General features: G+C 54.0%; 1 long non-coding RNA gene across 1 annotated transcript; it reads right to left on the bottom strand.

Moving 5' to 3' along the window:
- Positions 1 to 1,496: 1,496 nt before the first annotated feature.
- Positions 1,497 to 6,631, bottom strand: LOC115484424 (uncharacterized). The gene is made up of 2 exons (XR_003945064.2): positions 6,541 to 6,631; positions 1,497 to 5,714 (listed from the first exon to the last, which is right to left on the bottom strand). It is a non-coding gene; the product is annotated as an uncharacterized LOC115484424 (long non-coding RNA).
- Between the last annotated feature and the right edge of the window lie 8,067 nt (positions 6,632 to 14,698).

Raw genomic sequence — 14,698 nt, 5'->3', positions numbered from 1 at the left:
GTTTGGTTGGGGTTTTTTTTTTGTTTTGTTTTGTTTTGTTTTTGTTCTGTTGGGTTTTTTGTTTTGTTTTGTTTTAGTTAATAATAAATTCAGACTAAGACACTGGGGCAACACCATCAGAGACCACAGTAGCATCTTCCCCTTGATTTGGCTCACATGGTTCAGGCTTGAGTTTCACTGGAGCACTTCATTTAAAGTAAGTTTTACATTGTAGCTGACTGATGCTGAATTAGAGCAGATACTTACTTGCCAGAGTTTAAAAAAAAAAGGAAAAAAATACCAAAAAAAAAAGGTCATTAAAAAACCAGTTTTATGTTTTATCCCCTCAAATTATAACTTAGAAAATTATTTTAATCTAAACACTAGCGAAGACCCCTCTGTATCTGTGACAGGGTGGATGGCTCATTTTAACCTGCCAGGCAAGTCCACTGTTTATGAGCTAGTGTAGAACCTTTGTCTGTGTTGATGTTTTTTTTTTTTTTTTTTTAATGAGTAAATGCATTACAATGTTGTCATTTAAAAAAAAAAATGCATTTTTGGAGAAAATATGCATTTTACCTTTGGGAATATGGTAATTTCAGGCAGCATTCCCTATGGGAAAGGTGATACCAGCTCTGATATGCAAAGCATATGATAACTTATCATTCTAACTTCAACATATAATAGGGATTGTGACCTGATATTTGGAGATGTAAATATTACCCAACATATTACCCTAAGGGAATAGAGCATTGTAGTCAACATTTTTTTAAAAAAACCTGTTATTGTTTGGTGAGAAACAGCCATGGCTGACAGAAGAGGAGTCGAAATGTATGTAAACATGGTCTCTGAACAGTCAGACCCCCATGGGACTCTTATCTAGGAGCAAAAGGAGTGCTTGGAAACTTAAGGAAAATTGCTTTAAGCTGGAAGATTCTGGAGGCCCTGGGTGTGATTTTTATGCCCTCTGCCTCCCAGTCAGAGCCTGCTGTTGTTTCAGCAGGGGACAGACGTGTTAGTTGTTCACTAGAAGTTTTGTCTTATATTAAATTGTATACAGTTTTTATTCTAACCACTAACTAGGTAGGATGCCCCTCCAGGACAAGCAGAGAGCGTCTTTTAATTTCTCCCCTATTTCTTAATCAAGTGTTGTGCAAATCTGTTCAACTTTGTAAATATTTGCAAACATCATCATTTTTACGTTATTCTTCTGTTGTGTTAACACATTTCTATCAATTTGTGGGAGTTCTGGGGTGCTGAGCTGTCCAGCCCAGAACTGCTCATAAATGGTCACACATGTTTAAGCTACATGTGCTTTTTTTTCTTAACCTGTTTATCTGTACATAAAGTAGAAAGCAAAGTCTAGGGAAACAGATATACTTTTTAGACTATCATGTCACATATTCACATTTTTAAAACTTTGTTTAAAAAAAACAACAAACCACCCTAAACCCAACCTCTACATTAAATAAAAAAAAAAAAAAAGAGGAAAAAAAAAAAAGAAATTACAGTTGAGATGTTTTTATCTTAATGAAGTTGAGAGCTCTGGAGATTAGCGTGTGCATTTTCACAGAGTGCTAGCAGGACTGCCCAGTCACACTGGACTGCTTCCGTTCCTCCCCGGCCGTGTCCGTGCGAGCAGTGATTGCCAGGCTGCTGGCTCAGGTGACAGGTATCTGTATCCTTACGTGAAACTGTTCTAGGGGCTTGGACTACATAGTAAAACAAAAACAAACAAAAAAAAATAATAGAGCTTAGTGTAAAATAATTTTATAAATGATCTTTTGTACTTTAGGACATCAAATTGTACAACTTTTGTATATATAAAAGCTTAGGAACTTTCTGTTTAGCAGAAAGGAAACACATTCCTACACTTTTAATGTATATGTTTGTTATAATGTCCATGTAAACATATGCCCTATGTTTGTGCCTTTTAATTAGTTTGTCTCAATAAACAAAAATGTAGAGAAGAATATGTAGCTATGACTTTGTTACCACTGTTCTTACTCCAGGTGTGTAGAGGTCTTTGTTTTGGCCCTGTGTAGAGCCCGGCGTGCACGGCCAGCCCGCCAGCATGTCCCCAGCCCTGCTGCCCCGGCCCCGCTGCCACCTCCACACCGTCCTGCATGTTGGGACCCGTAGTTCCCCAGCCATCTCTGCCATCCCTGGCCACGACACCACCTCGCACCAGTCTCCCAAAGTAGGTACAGCCTTCTGGGTCTGGGTAACCACAGTGATGACCCGTAGGTGAAATTTGGGTATCCCTGAGCTTAAAAAAGAAAAAAAAGAGAACAAAAGCATTAAAAGCCAATATGAAAATGTGTACTAGAAGTGGTTATCTATGAATTACTTACAATAAACAGGTGTGAGACTTAACTGTATGTTGTCAATTACTGCAGTATTGACAGTGGGTCCCTTGTACAGCCAGCTGTTATTTTTATCCCAGCAGTGTAGCAGTAGAATAAACACATTAAACACCGGCAAGGAAATTTTTCACCGTGACAGAGGCTTCCCAAACCACTAACCACGGTGCTCTTAGCGTGGCGTAGCAAAAGGGCTGTTTCCTTTTTATTTTATGTTGGTTCTGCTCGACTGTACCTGGTTTATGTCCACAAAGCTGCATTAGCTAATTGTCGACCTGTTTCATTTGTACTTGGGTAAACATTTGCTTTGTACCGTGTATTAATGGGTCCGAGGTGTGCTCCTCTGCTGTCTCAGTGCGGACATTGACTTCGCTCTGTAATGCCATCCTTGCAAATACATTAAGCTGTTTTTCTGACAAACAAAAGCTACCTGGTGCAGTAGTTTGTACGACGTGCATGCTCCCTGCTAATCCGTGTCCGTGCCCGGCCGGGGATCCGCTGGCACCTCGCGCCGCAGCGCCGCCGAGTTCAGGCTCTGAGAAAATGGTGGACGCGAAGAACAGATGCTCCTGTTACACCGAGTTAGTTCCTATGCAGCTGATGCGCTTAGCCTAGTTTATTTCATGGAAACTTTTAAGCTGGATGGAATCCAACATCCAGGGAAGCCTATTGCTGCCGCTGGTTCGAGTGGGGTTTATATCGAGCCCATTCAGGTCTCCGATTGCAAGGAGTTCAATAGGGGGTTTATTTTTTTCCTTCTGAAGTTTCCGTAAGCATTCAGCGTGAGGTGAATGGCTCAGACCGGCCGACAGCTTGAGAGCTGAATTTTGCCTTGGAAGGATGTGTGCTGTGGAAAGTCAGAGCAGTCAGATGGAGGGCACGGAAAGGCATCCTCCGGGCAAGGAGAGCGCGGGGAGGTGGCCACAGGGACGTAAGTATTGCAGCACAGCCAGCCACGCTGCCAGAAATGGGGTACAGGCTATAAAGGGGCTGGCTTTCTCTTTATTTGGAACACCCCAACACCTCCACAGAGTGTTCAGGGTGAAGAGAAATTTGGGATTCAACCTTTTTTTCAAGCGTTACACCTGAGTATTGTAAATTGGGAAAGTTCTGTTCAGTCATGATGGATCAGAGAGAAACATGTTTTAGTCTCAGCATACAAGTTTAATTCTATTAGCCATTGATACAAATAAAACACTTTTTTCCCTCTTGCAACAATTTTTTTCCTTAGAGAGGCAGAAGAAAGAAGTATTTCATGTGTTTGCATTTGTCCACAAGAGGTTTAAAGAAAACCACCCAGACCCCAGTAAGCTGTTGAGCTGCAGCAATCCCAGGTTACATAAAGGGGCCGGGGCTGCTGAGGATTAGCCGGGGCATTCGGGTGCTGATAAGCCTCCAAGTTCTGCTCGCTCTTCCCTCACTTTTATTTTAGAAACAGCCGCGCTGAGCCCTATCCTGAAAACTGCCTGGGGTTCATTTTCAAAGCTGTCGGGGTTAGATTCCCACCGAAGAGAGCAAATTGGAATTTAAAGAACGCTCAGGTTGTTAAAGCATCGAGCACTGTGGTAGTTTTTATCTCAGGGTCCCTGTACAGGAGCTGAGTTGTTGAGAAATGAATGACAGTTTCTCACTGCTGGGCCCTTCCAAAAACTCCTGCCCTGCTTCATTGGTAGCTTAGTTTATCCATCTCAAAAATAGATTTAACAGTAATTTCTAAAGGTAGCTATTAAAAGCTCTTCAAGTTTTTTAATGCCATTGGGGTTTCAGTGCTTAAGTGGACCTTTTAACCAGTGCTTTTTAGGAGAAAAAGTGTACGAATAAATCTCCTTGTCTCCTAACTGCCAGAGAATAAAACAAATTAAACCTGATCCCCTTCTACGTATTTGTATAATTCAGCATGTTTATACTTCTTGCTTATCTCTGGATTGTTCACTCACAGCTCCCAGCGCAGCAGCCGAGGGATGACAGAGGAACTACGTGCTAATTTTTATGTCAAAAATAGCTTTCACCTTTAAAGGCACACGCCTCAGTGGCTGTTTTCTAATTACAAAAGGAATGCCAGAGCTTCTCCCGCGAATCCATTTTACAGCTGTGTTCAGATTGGACTGTCAGCCCCTGGTTAAAATTGAGTGCTGAGGTCCTGACCTAGAAACAAACCTTTTTTGGTATTGCTTTGGAAAGAGTGTTTCAGTGCTGAGGAGCTGAGCCAGGCTGTCCAGCCAGCTCCCTCCACACGCCTGGCGACAGCCGCAGCCTCGCGTCCTTCCATCGGGCTCTGCATCGCCCTGGAGCCCAGACCGGGGCCACTGGGCAAGCCAGGCAAATGATTCTGACAAATAATACATCTTTTCTTGCTGTTCTTCAGATTTCTGGGCTAGTCTAGTGGAATGTGTCCCTGCTCTGGTGGGGGCTTAGAGCGAGATGAGCTTTGAGTTTCCCTTCCAGCCCAAACCATTCCATGTTTCTATGATTTTAAAGTCCCAGCTTTTTCTTTAGGGAATCATCAGTGCTTTCTGAAAACCAGACATTTGGCATCTGCAGTTCAGAGCACAAACCTGTGTTTTCCTTGCAGAGAATTTACAATCACTGCCTCACAAACCGACCCATTTAGTAAAAAATAGGGCATTTTCAGGATGTGTGAAACCTTGTGTTTTCCAGAGAAGTCAGAAATATTCCTTTCACCTTTTCACCCAGTTGTTTTCACCAGCTGTCAAGATGAAACCATTTCTGTTGTGTGTTTTCTGTGCAAGGTTTGTTTTCCAGGGAATTACCAATTTTGTTGGAATTGGCTGAATTAAATTCACTATTTTAATTCTTCACAGTTGTGTATTTCTATGCCCATTTCTTTTTACTTCCTAGCATCATTAGCAGCTAAGACCCATATCAAAGGGATATAAAATTGCCTGTTTTCCCTGAAACAAGCCTGGATTAGGAGGAGATTGCAGCCACCAAAGCTCACTGCAAGGTGCTGTGCCTTGAAGAGTCTGATCTGCGCTAACTTGGGGAAGAGAATGATGAGGCACATGTTCAGTAGGCGCTGAAAACCGAAGGTTTGCCTCCAGTATTTCCACTCCTACTCTGTGTTCCCTGTCAGAGCTTTCCACATCTTTACCCAGGACTGCTCAGCTCCCAGACACAGAAGAAACGATGGAGCAGGACAACTCAGCATGAAGAGCTGTCCTGTGAGAGCTCTGGACCATCCCACACCTGAGCTCGGGCTCCAGCAGCAGTCTCTGGCTGTGGCAGGGTGCTGTGGGAGGCCGTGGTGCCCAGCGGTGTGGAGTTCTTCCCGCAGCACGTCTGGAAGGTTTGGAGAGCCCGGAGGGAAGCGGAGGCTCTGAGCTGCTGCCGTTCACAGTCTCGCTCTGGTCTCTGTGGAACGGGAAGTGTCTGCCCTGTGTAAACGGGCTCCTGTAATTTGTAAGAGGAGATTGCTTCCCGTGTCCCGAGCTGTCAGCCAGAGCGTGCAATACAGGGACGGCTGTTTTCTGTCTGCTCCGAGTGATGCTTGCTTATAACCCGTCAGGGATATTCAGCTGTGGGGCAGCAGGGCTGTCTCCCCTTCCTTACCACGAGACTGGAGCTCCAGGCTCCAGAAGCCTGGGACACTCCAAAGGTGTGGAAGAGGCTGAGAGCCAACCTGGAAATCTGGGATGGATCCATCCGTCCATCCATCCATCCATCCATCCATCCATCCATCCATCCATCCATCCATCCATCCATCCATCCATCCATCCATCCATCCATCCATCCATCCATCCATCCATCCATCCATCCATCCATCCATCCTCGGGATGCTGTTCCCTTCACACACTGGCCCCCAGGCCACTCAGGGCCAGAGGTGTTGATCCCATGGCTGGAGGCACTGAGGAACCCTGGGGACAGCGGGGGGACCCCGAGATCCCCAGGACCCCGTCAGGGCTATCTCACCTCGGGGAGCGGCGGGGCCCGGGCGGTGCCGCTCCTCGAAGACCCCGGCCCGGCCGAATCGAGCTCCGCGCTCCCCACGGGGGGACTCCGGCCCGGGGAACACCCCGGTCCCGGGGGCCCCGCACGCCCCCCGCCCCCGCAGCCTTTCGGCGCGGCCCCGCTCCCCGCGCCCCCCCGGCCCGGCCCGGCCCCGGCCCCGGCCCCGGCCCCGCCGCGCCGCCCCCCGCTGCCGGGCACGGCCGCCCCCGCCCGCCCGCCCGCCACGTACGTCTCCCGTCCCGGCTCCTTTCCATGGTTCCCGGCGTGACTGGAGCCGCCCGCCGCCGCCCCCGCAGCGCGGCGCCGACCGCCGGTAAGGGGGGGGCGGGCCGGGGCTCTTTGTGCGCCGGGCCGGGCCGGCCGGGCCGGGCCGGGCTGGGGCGGGCGGTGCCGCTCGGCCTGCGCGGGTCGGGCCCGGAACCGCGCGGGCCCCGCCGGGGCTGGGGGGGAGCGGGGGCCGCCGCCGGCTCGGCCTCTACCGGGGCCCGGGCGGAGCGGCGGGGCCGGGGCCGGGGCCGGGGCCGGGGCCGCGGCTGTTGCGGCCGCCCGGCCGCCGCTCCGGAGCCGGGCCGGAGCCGAGCGCTGGGGGCCGCAGCCCCGGCACGGCCCCGCCGCTGCTCCGGCTGCTCGGCTCCGCCGCGGGCCTGCGCGGGGCCCCGCGCCCGCCGCGCTCCGGAGGGTCCCGCGTGCGGAGCCCCCGGGGCGGCCGAGCCCAGCGGGCGGTGTGGGGCCAAGGGTGCCATCCATGTGGGCCAAGGGCCATCCCCATATCTGGCCAAGGGCCGTCCCGCGTGCGGCCGGGCGCGGGCAGGCTGGCTCGGCCTGGGGCAGGACCCGCGTCCCGCTCAGCCCCGGAGCATCGCCGGTCCCCGAGCGCGACCCTTCCGTGCCACCGCGGCTTTGGATTTGGTGGCTTCCTGCTGCTGGACATCGTCCCTGTGCCCTGTGCCGCGTTCGTGGAGCAGCACAGCTCACACCCCGCCATCCCCGCCGGGTGGGCATCACTTGGTGCAGGAATTGGCGGGACCCTGGTGTGCCACAGCCCTGGTGGTCAGGGTCACTTGTGTGCCCCCGACCGGGTACCCAGCTCAGCCACACCTGTCATCCTCCCTAAGGATGGAGGGCACCATCCTGCCAGGCTGATCCTCACCTGGGGTTCCTGTCCAGCGCTGAAATTGCTGCCAGGGGGTTGTGGGCAGGCAGCGATGGAGAAGTGCAAGTCACGGCTCAAAGCAGTGCTCTCCTGCACCGTCTGTCTCTCAGGCGGGTTGGAAAGGCTCTTTTTTATTATTTTCTTAAAAAGCAGTGGAGTCGCACCTCCTCCTCACACCTCCTCCTGCTGCTGCCACTGACAACAAACACGGGGGCTGGAGCCGTGAGGATTTCCAGGGGAGAACCACCATCCTGGGCTGACCCCTGAGGCTGCCGCTGGGGCTTTGCTGGCGGGGCTGCCCTGCGGCTGGGGAAGCTGTGGCTTTCCTCACATCCTCCTCCTCCTCCTCCTCCATCTCTAAGAACACAGGCTGGAGCGGCATCTGCTGTGCTGAGAAGCTTTTTGTGGTTTTCACAGAGGTTTTCCTGTGGAAGTGCTCTGTGGGAGTGCAGCACCAGGTCAATGAGACCCCAGGGGAGCCCTCTGGGAGCGCAGATTGCTGGTGCTGGGCTGGTGGGAAGCTTTTGGTGGTCGTCACGGCAGAGGAGACCCTGCCATCACCTCCTGGTAGCCATGCACCTGTGGCCTTTGCCCCCGTGTTAGCCAGCCACGCCGTGGTGAGGCTGTGCCTGATGCTGGCAGAGCTTTGTGCACCAACCCCTGGCTGTCCACAGCCCTGGTGTCAGAGCCTCTGACAGCCAAAATTATTTCTGTCAAAGGTGCCCATCCTCTTCCCAGCCACACAGTTCCTGGGAAAGTTTGAACTTTTCCAGCATTTTATTAAAAAACAGCTTTCAAATGAGAAGGAAATGAATGAAACCTGCCAGCACCTGCTGGCATTGGTGGCGTGGCTGGGGGGCTTTGCTGTGGCTCCAGAGCTGTGGTGCCCCGGGGGCACAGAAGCTGCCATTGGGAGTGGGAGAGCCAGGAGGGGATCAGAGGGTCGTTCATGGTCAGGGTCTGTGCCCTGAGGGTGAAATCCCAGGTGGGATGTGTGGGAAGGGGGCTCTACCCTAACCCTGTGGGTTGGCTCGCCTGTGGGGTGCTCGTGGTCAGAGCTGGGAGGCTTTGGGGCAGCACAAGGTGATGGTGATGATAATTGGTAACTATAAAACAAGGAAAAAAACTTGAAATAGTAGCACAGAGATGGGTCCCTCTCTTGTTGTGGTGGCAGCATCTCTGTCACCATGGCCGGGGTGGTGGAGGGACATTGGCTAGAGCCTCTCCTCTGCTCGGTGTCCCTGGGTTTGCAGCTGCAGCGTGGGGACCGGCTTTTCCCGGATCTGTTTTGCCTGTTCTGCCGGTTCCCGGTGCCAGCACGGGAGCGGGATGGGCACAGCAGCGAGCCAGACGGTCCCCGAATGGAGTGGGAAGCTGGAAGGAGAAAGCAACCCACCCAGCTGGGTGGAAAGCTGGCTGAAAACAACAGGAAATGAGAACAGGGGGAACATCTGGGTCCAGCTCTTGCACCACTTCCGACGGGCGCGGAGCAGCTGCTGCCTCTGGGCCACGGCATGTCCCCAGGGCTGGGACCGCGGCTGTCCCCCCGCATCGGCACCAGCCACCCTGTCCCCTGGCCGGGGGTCCCCCGGTGCCGGGGGGACAGGCTGCGGCGCCCCCGGCCCGCCCTGCCGGCCGCCTTTGATGCGGGTGAGTGGCAGGGCCATTGTGGGCTCTTTGTGCCTCCCTCGGTTCTCCAGGTCTGCACAAAACCTGCCATGGCAACCAGAGCCAGCCGCTGCCCCAGGAAACCCGCAGGCGCAATTAGGAAATGCAAATAGGAATGCAAATTCCTGCCTCGCCTTCCAGGGCTCCGAAAATTGCCCCTGGGCCACCGATGTGCCCGGGCCACTGGAGTCCCCAGCTGTGGGGATGGGGAAGGTGTCAGAGCGGGGCCAGGCAGGCAGAGAGAGCTGCGCTGAGCTGCTCTTGGGGTGCCTCAGGCCCTTTTCCGGTCTCCCCACACTCCTGGTGGCAGGACCGGGGCATCTCGACCCGTGCTGAGCGGTGACTCATAGGTGACAATACGACATTGACATTTTTTCCATCCTCTCTGTTGCCCAGCGACAAACAAACAAACACGTGTGTCTTCAAACCTACAGTAGCTGCTTTGCAGGGACTGTGCCCTGGCTGGGCCCTGGTCCCTGGGGTCTGCCTGGGTCTCCAGGAGTTGTTTTGGGGAGGTAGAAGTGTCCCACAGCCCTCCTCGGAGGGTGTGAGCTGGCAGAGGCAAGGCAGGCTGCCCACTCGGCAGGGAGGACCCTCCACCAAAGCACACCGAGAATAGATGGGAAAGGAGATAAAATCCACCCACAAATAACTCCAGGAAGCACAAACTCTCCAGGTCTTCCTCTCTAGGTGGCATCTGCCTTGGTCCCCAGTGCAGTGTGTGTGGGTAGAGTGGGGACAGTGGGGCTGAGGAGGATGGACAGTGGAGCAGTTCAGGGTGGATGCTGATCTGAGCCATTCCCCTCCCTGGAAGGAAGCAGTAAGGTTTTCTTTTCCATCTGCTGGAGGAGCCATAACTCAGATCCAGGAGCCAAGACTGGCATGTGGAGGGCATCATCCACAGCAATAATCCATGTGGGGAATGGCAGATCCTTTATGCCCTGATCTGGGCCTAATCTACAGCTGTGCCACTTAAAACCAGGCCTTGTTGATGGCTTTTAGTTTTCCAGGCTACAGCCCCTGGGTACTTTCCTATCGGCGGCTGGAGTGGTGTGGGATGTGCATCCCCATTAGTGGTACATTTTTCCAGCCCCAGCCTGCTTTTATTGCTGGGAAATGAGCTCTGACTCCTGGAAGTGGTATTTCTTCCTTCTGCCTGACAGCTGGTCGATCCCTGGCCTCGCTCTCCCTTCCCCAGGGAAGGCACACGCCGATGGGCACACAAACACTGCAGAGGGAGCCTGGCCCTGTCCTTGGCTCAGGAAAGCAGGGCTGAGCAGGGCAGACAGGGAGATCATCCCCAGCAAATGCAGAGAATGGTCCTGGAGCTCTGCTGGTGGAGTTAGGTCACTGGGAGACTTGCTGGGGCCGTAAGGCATCGTTGGGATGGGGAACAGTCTTTGGGGAGGATACCCAGCTCCTGGGGCCTAAACTGTTCCTTCTAAAATCCTTGTGCCTTTTACCCTCCCTGGCTGGTGATTGCCATGATCAGTGTAAATCAGCTGGGATGGGCTATATCTGAATTGGTCATACAAACTTAAAATTAGTGAGAGAGGAGCTAGATGGGCTTTTAAGAAGAAAGTGACCTGTTGTGGTGGCTGTTGGCAAAGGGGGCAAGAAGCAGATCCAGTGCTGGGGGTCTGGGTCCCTTTGCCACCCAGAACTGTGCTGGCACAGGAATGATTCTACTGCTGTGGAGACTGAGAGTTTCTCTGAGCCCTGGCCTGGCTTCAAATCCAGGTTAGTGTCCCGTGTAATTTCTGTGCTGTGCTGTGATGGAGCAAACCCAGCGTTCCTCCTTCCAGGGCTTTTCTCCGCCCCACAATCCGGGTTGTGCCGGGATGGAGCAGCCTGTGCTGGCCGGCAGGAGGGGCCTGACCAGGGCCTTAATTGAATACCTGTCCCTGGTGAGGTGTAGCCTTTCAAGCAGGCTCTCCTCTGCCGAGCAATGTCACCCAGCAGGAGGGAGGACAAAAGCCCGGTTCAGTGACAGTGTGACACTGTGTCCCAGGACAGCGAGGGTACGCAGTGCTGGATTGTTGGCTCGGCACTTTCCTGGGATAGCTTGCATCCGCCATATGGCTCAGTGACTCATGAAAAAACCCTGCTCTGTTTGTGTTTCATTAGTCCCCCTCTTCCCTGGCCCTTGGTGAGCATGCTGCTGAGGCGCTGTGGGATGAGCTGGGCTGTGGCTGCTTCTGCCCTCAGGCTCATCCTGGGTGTCAGGGGTGGATGGGTGACCACAGGGTGGCTGGTGCATGGCAGGTGCACGTCAGGCAGTGACACTTTGTGCCCTTAATTACTGCTGTGGTGCAAGGGGCTGGGATGGGGGAAGCGAGGGGGGAAGCCCTCCTCCTCTCCCTGGGGACCCTGGAGGCTGTGGATGTGGTGAGGGAGGTGCAGGACCTTCCCACCACACACATGGCATGGAAACCCAGGGCCTTTCGTCCTCCCTGGCTGTGGTTTGGTCCCCGAGGGAAGGGGGATCACAGCAGCAGCTCTGTGATCACCTTTAAATCTTCTCAGCAGCCCCTCTGGCCAGGGGCCTGTCCTGGTGAATAATTCACCGTGTGCTGGCAGGGACAGTTTTACTCCACTAATTTTGTTTCCATAGAAACTCGTGCGGTCTGTGCTCCAGAGCTCCGGGTGAATCAATACGGGATTTTTCCTTTGCGCAGTGAGCGACGGCCCTTAAACCCTGATGGCAGGAGAGCAGCCCCGGAGAGGCTGGAGGCTGGGCCTGCTCTGCACAGCCTGTCCCTGCCTGTCCCTGCCTGTCCCTGCCTGTCCCTGCCTGTCCCTGCCTGTCCCTGCCTTTGTGGGATGCCCAGGGCCCAGTCCTGCAGAGATGCTCTGCACCAGCCTGGGGCAGGGTCAGCCCAGTCTCATCCCAGTCCATTCCAGTATGTTCCTGCTGTGCAGAGAGATGGAGGGGAAGGAAAAAGGCTCCCTTTTTCCTCTCTATCCTTTAATTTCTGTGACCCTTGACCTATAATGGCAAATTAGCAATGGGAATCAGCCACACTAATTATCCAGGGAATGGGGTTGGCCCTGCCCCCACCGGGTTCATGTTCCCCCACTCCCCTCTATTACTCACTGCCCAAACCTGATCCAAAAATTGCCCTGCAGCGAGTCCACCACACGCTGTGCCCTGAGCCCAATCCCCAGGGAATGCCACACACCTTTGTGTCCGCAGGAATCTTTATTTTCTTTCACTCCCAGCTGCTTCCCAGCTTTTGTGCCGAGCTGGGAGCACAAAGGGAGGAGAGGGATAAGCAGTTCAAGACGGGTTGGTATGACATATGGCGTGAGGGCTTTGTGCAGTGGCTGTGGGGGGACAACAGCGGGCACAGGGTGCCTGAGCTTCCCTCCTGCCAGCCTTGGCATGGGCAAACTGAGGCAGGAAGCTTGGGATAGGCATGGGCTGTCCCGTGGGACAGAGGTAGGACTGGTTCCTGGTCGTGTGCGCCGTTCCAGAGCTCTGAGCTGATGGTTCAGCTGGGCCCTGTGTGTTTGATGTCGGCGGTGAAAGCCAGGGGAGGAAAGGTCACCGACACCAGCCACCTCCTGCAATAATCTTATATCAGCCTCTCTGCTTTGGGCAACCTCGTGGATCTAATTTATTACACGTTGATGCAAGGTGGAGTTGAAGAGAGTCGCAGTTAAACCGTACACAGGGATGCCGGGTCACTTTAATCGCTCACACTTGCTTGACCTATTTTTTTTTAATCCCTTCCTGGAAACCTTATTTCATGTTTGAATTCCCTCAACTATTTTAGGAATGTCGTCCTACCAAGATCAAATTACCTTCAATGAAACCAGTGCAAGGCGGCCTCGCGACTTTTGGATGAGGCTCTAGTGCTGCCTCATTAATGTGGGTTTAGTTCGGGGCGGGGGCTGGGGTCCCGACAGAAAACGTGTGAAAGCCAAGCCGGGGATTAGCGCTGCACAATGCCGAGGGGCAGGGGGTGGCTCTGCCTCCCTGCCTGGCTTGGCACGGAGGGCTGGGGGCACCAGGATCCCGCTGCACCCCGGCACTGGCAGGGGAAGGTGGGTGCCAGGGTGCAGCCCTGCCTGGCTCTCAGCTCAGAGTGTGCCCCCGGGTTTTAGCGGGGTGGTGTTGGTGGTTTAGGAGCCAGCTGGGTGCTGTGGAGGGCCACATCTGGCCGGCTCACAAAGGGCTCCCATACATCTGTCCAGAGGAAGGGCACCCGGCCCTGGTGGGAGAGGCAGCAGCTGCATCCCTTACAGGTGGATGCTGAGTGTTCAGGGTGCTGCAGTGTCCGTGGGCTCCCAGTAAAGCAGGAGACCAGCTGGGCAGGGATTGGGATCACTCCGTGGCTCTCCCGGTTCCTCTGCACTTGCCCTCGGAGCCAAGAGGGGAATTTCCTGTTGCAGAGAGGCTGCACAGGTTCCCAAGCAGGGCTTACTTGTGCTCGCCTCCCTGATTGCTTTTGCTTTTGAAAAGGGCTTAAACCCAGCCATTTTAATACTCGGTAGAACAAGTATTAAAGGAGATCCTCAGGTGCTTATTTGTTTCCATGAAAAAGGATTTGCTTGGAGCGGTTTTCCCAGGCTGTGGGCCCAGGAGGGGTGCACAGCATCCCCTGAGGCAGAGAGGAAGGTGACATGGGGATTTAGGAGAGACTGGTAGGGGCCCATCCTGCACATCCTTGGCATGCTTGGTGGTAGAGAATAGCATAATTTCTCTTCCTGATCATACACTTTTCATCCCAGTTTCAGTCCTGTTACAGTCACACCTGCAGCTGCTGAGCAGTCACGCTCCCAGACTCCTCCTTCCCACACTGAGCAATCCCCTGGCAGGGGCCTGGCTGCATGGGAGCTCAGCACATCTGCTCTGGACAGAGCCACTACTTCTAGCTTAACGTCCTTGAGTTTTGAGACTTCTTCCAAGAGTCTTCCCTCCAGGAACTGCTGTCAGCCCTTTTCTCCAAATAATCCTGCGCATGGAAATGCTTCTGCACGTCTGTTCTGCACCCCCAGCTGAGGCACCACAGGCCTGGGCTTGCAGCCACCACAGGATGAGTGCCCTGAGGGCTGGGGGGAGCAGGGCTGGGGGACTCTGCCCTCGGTGGTGTCACCCTGTCCTGCTGCAGAGGGGGTCCAGGCTCCAGTGTGTTTTCAGGGGGATCCATGAGCACAGCGTGGCAATAGCAGGGGAGAAGGAGCTGGGCAGCGTTTGAGCAATCCCATCTGCTGTCTGAGCCACAGCAGACACTGGGGAAGGGAATATTCTGGTCTGCACTCGGTGCCAAGGCTCTTCCCTGAGCAGGGAGGGCTGTGAGCCATCAGTCCCAGTGCTTTTCCAGCTGCTGGCTCTCCTGTGGGGCTGTGCTCCGTGCCGAGCCGTGCAACTGCTGCTCCCAGCACCACATTCCCGGTCTGACCCACCCCCGGGATTATCCAGCTGCTCTTCCCGGGCAGCTGAGGCCAGCAGCCTCTCCAGAGCTTCCCCTCGGGCTGTCCCTCCATGGAAAAGCCCATTTTTGGGAGGTGCTGAGTGCTGGGGGAGAGCAGCCATGCCCAGGCAGGATGCCAGGGGCAC

Source organism: Serinus canaria, chromosome 19 (assembly GCF_022539315.1).
Source record: "Serinus canaria isolate serCan28SL12 chromosome 19, serCan2020, whole genome shotgun sequence".
Lineage (NCBI taxonomy): Eukaryota > Metazoa > Chordata > Aves > Passeriformes > Fringillidae > Serinus > Serinus canaria.
Note: the sequence above shows the minus strand (reverse complement) of the source record. Positions and strands in the feature narration are given on the sequence as shown.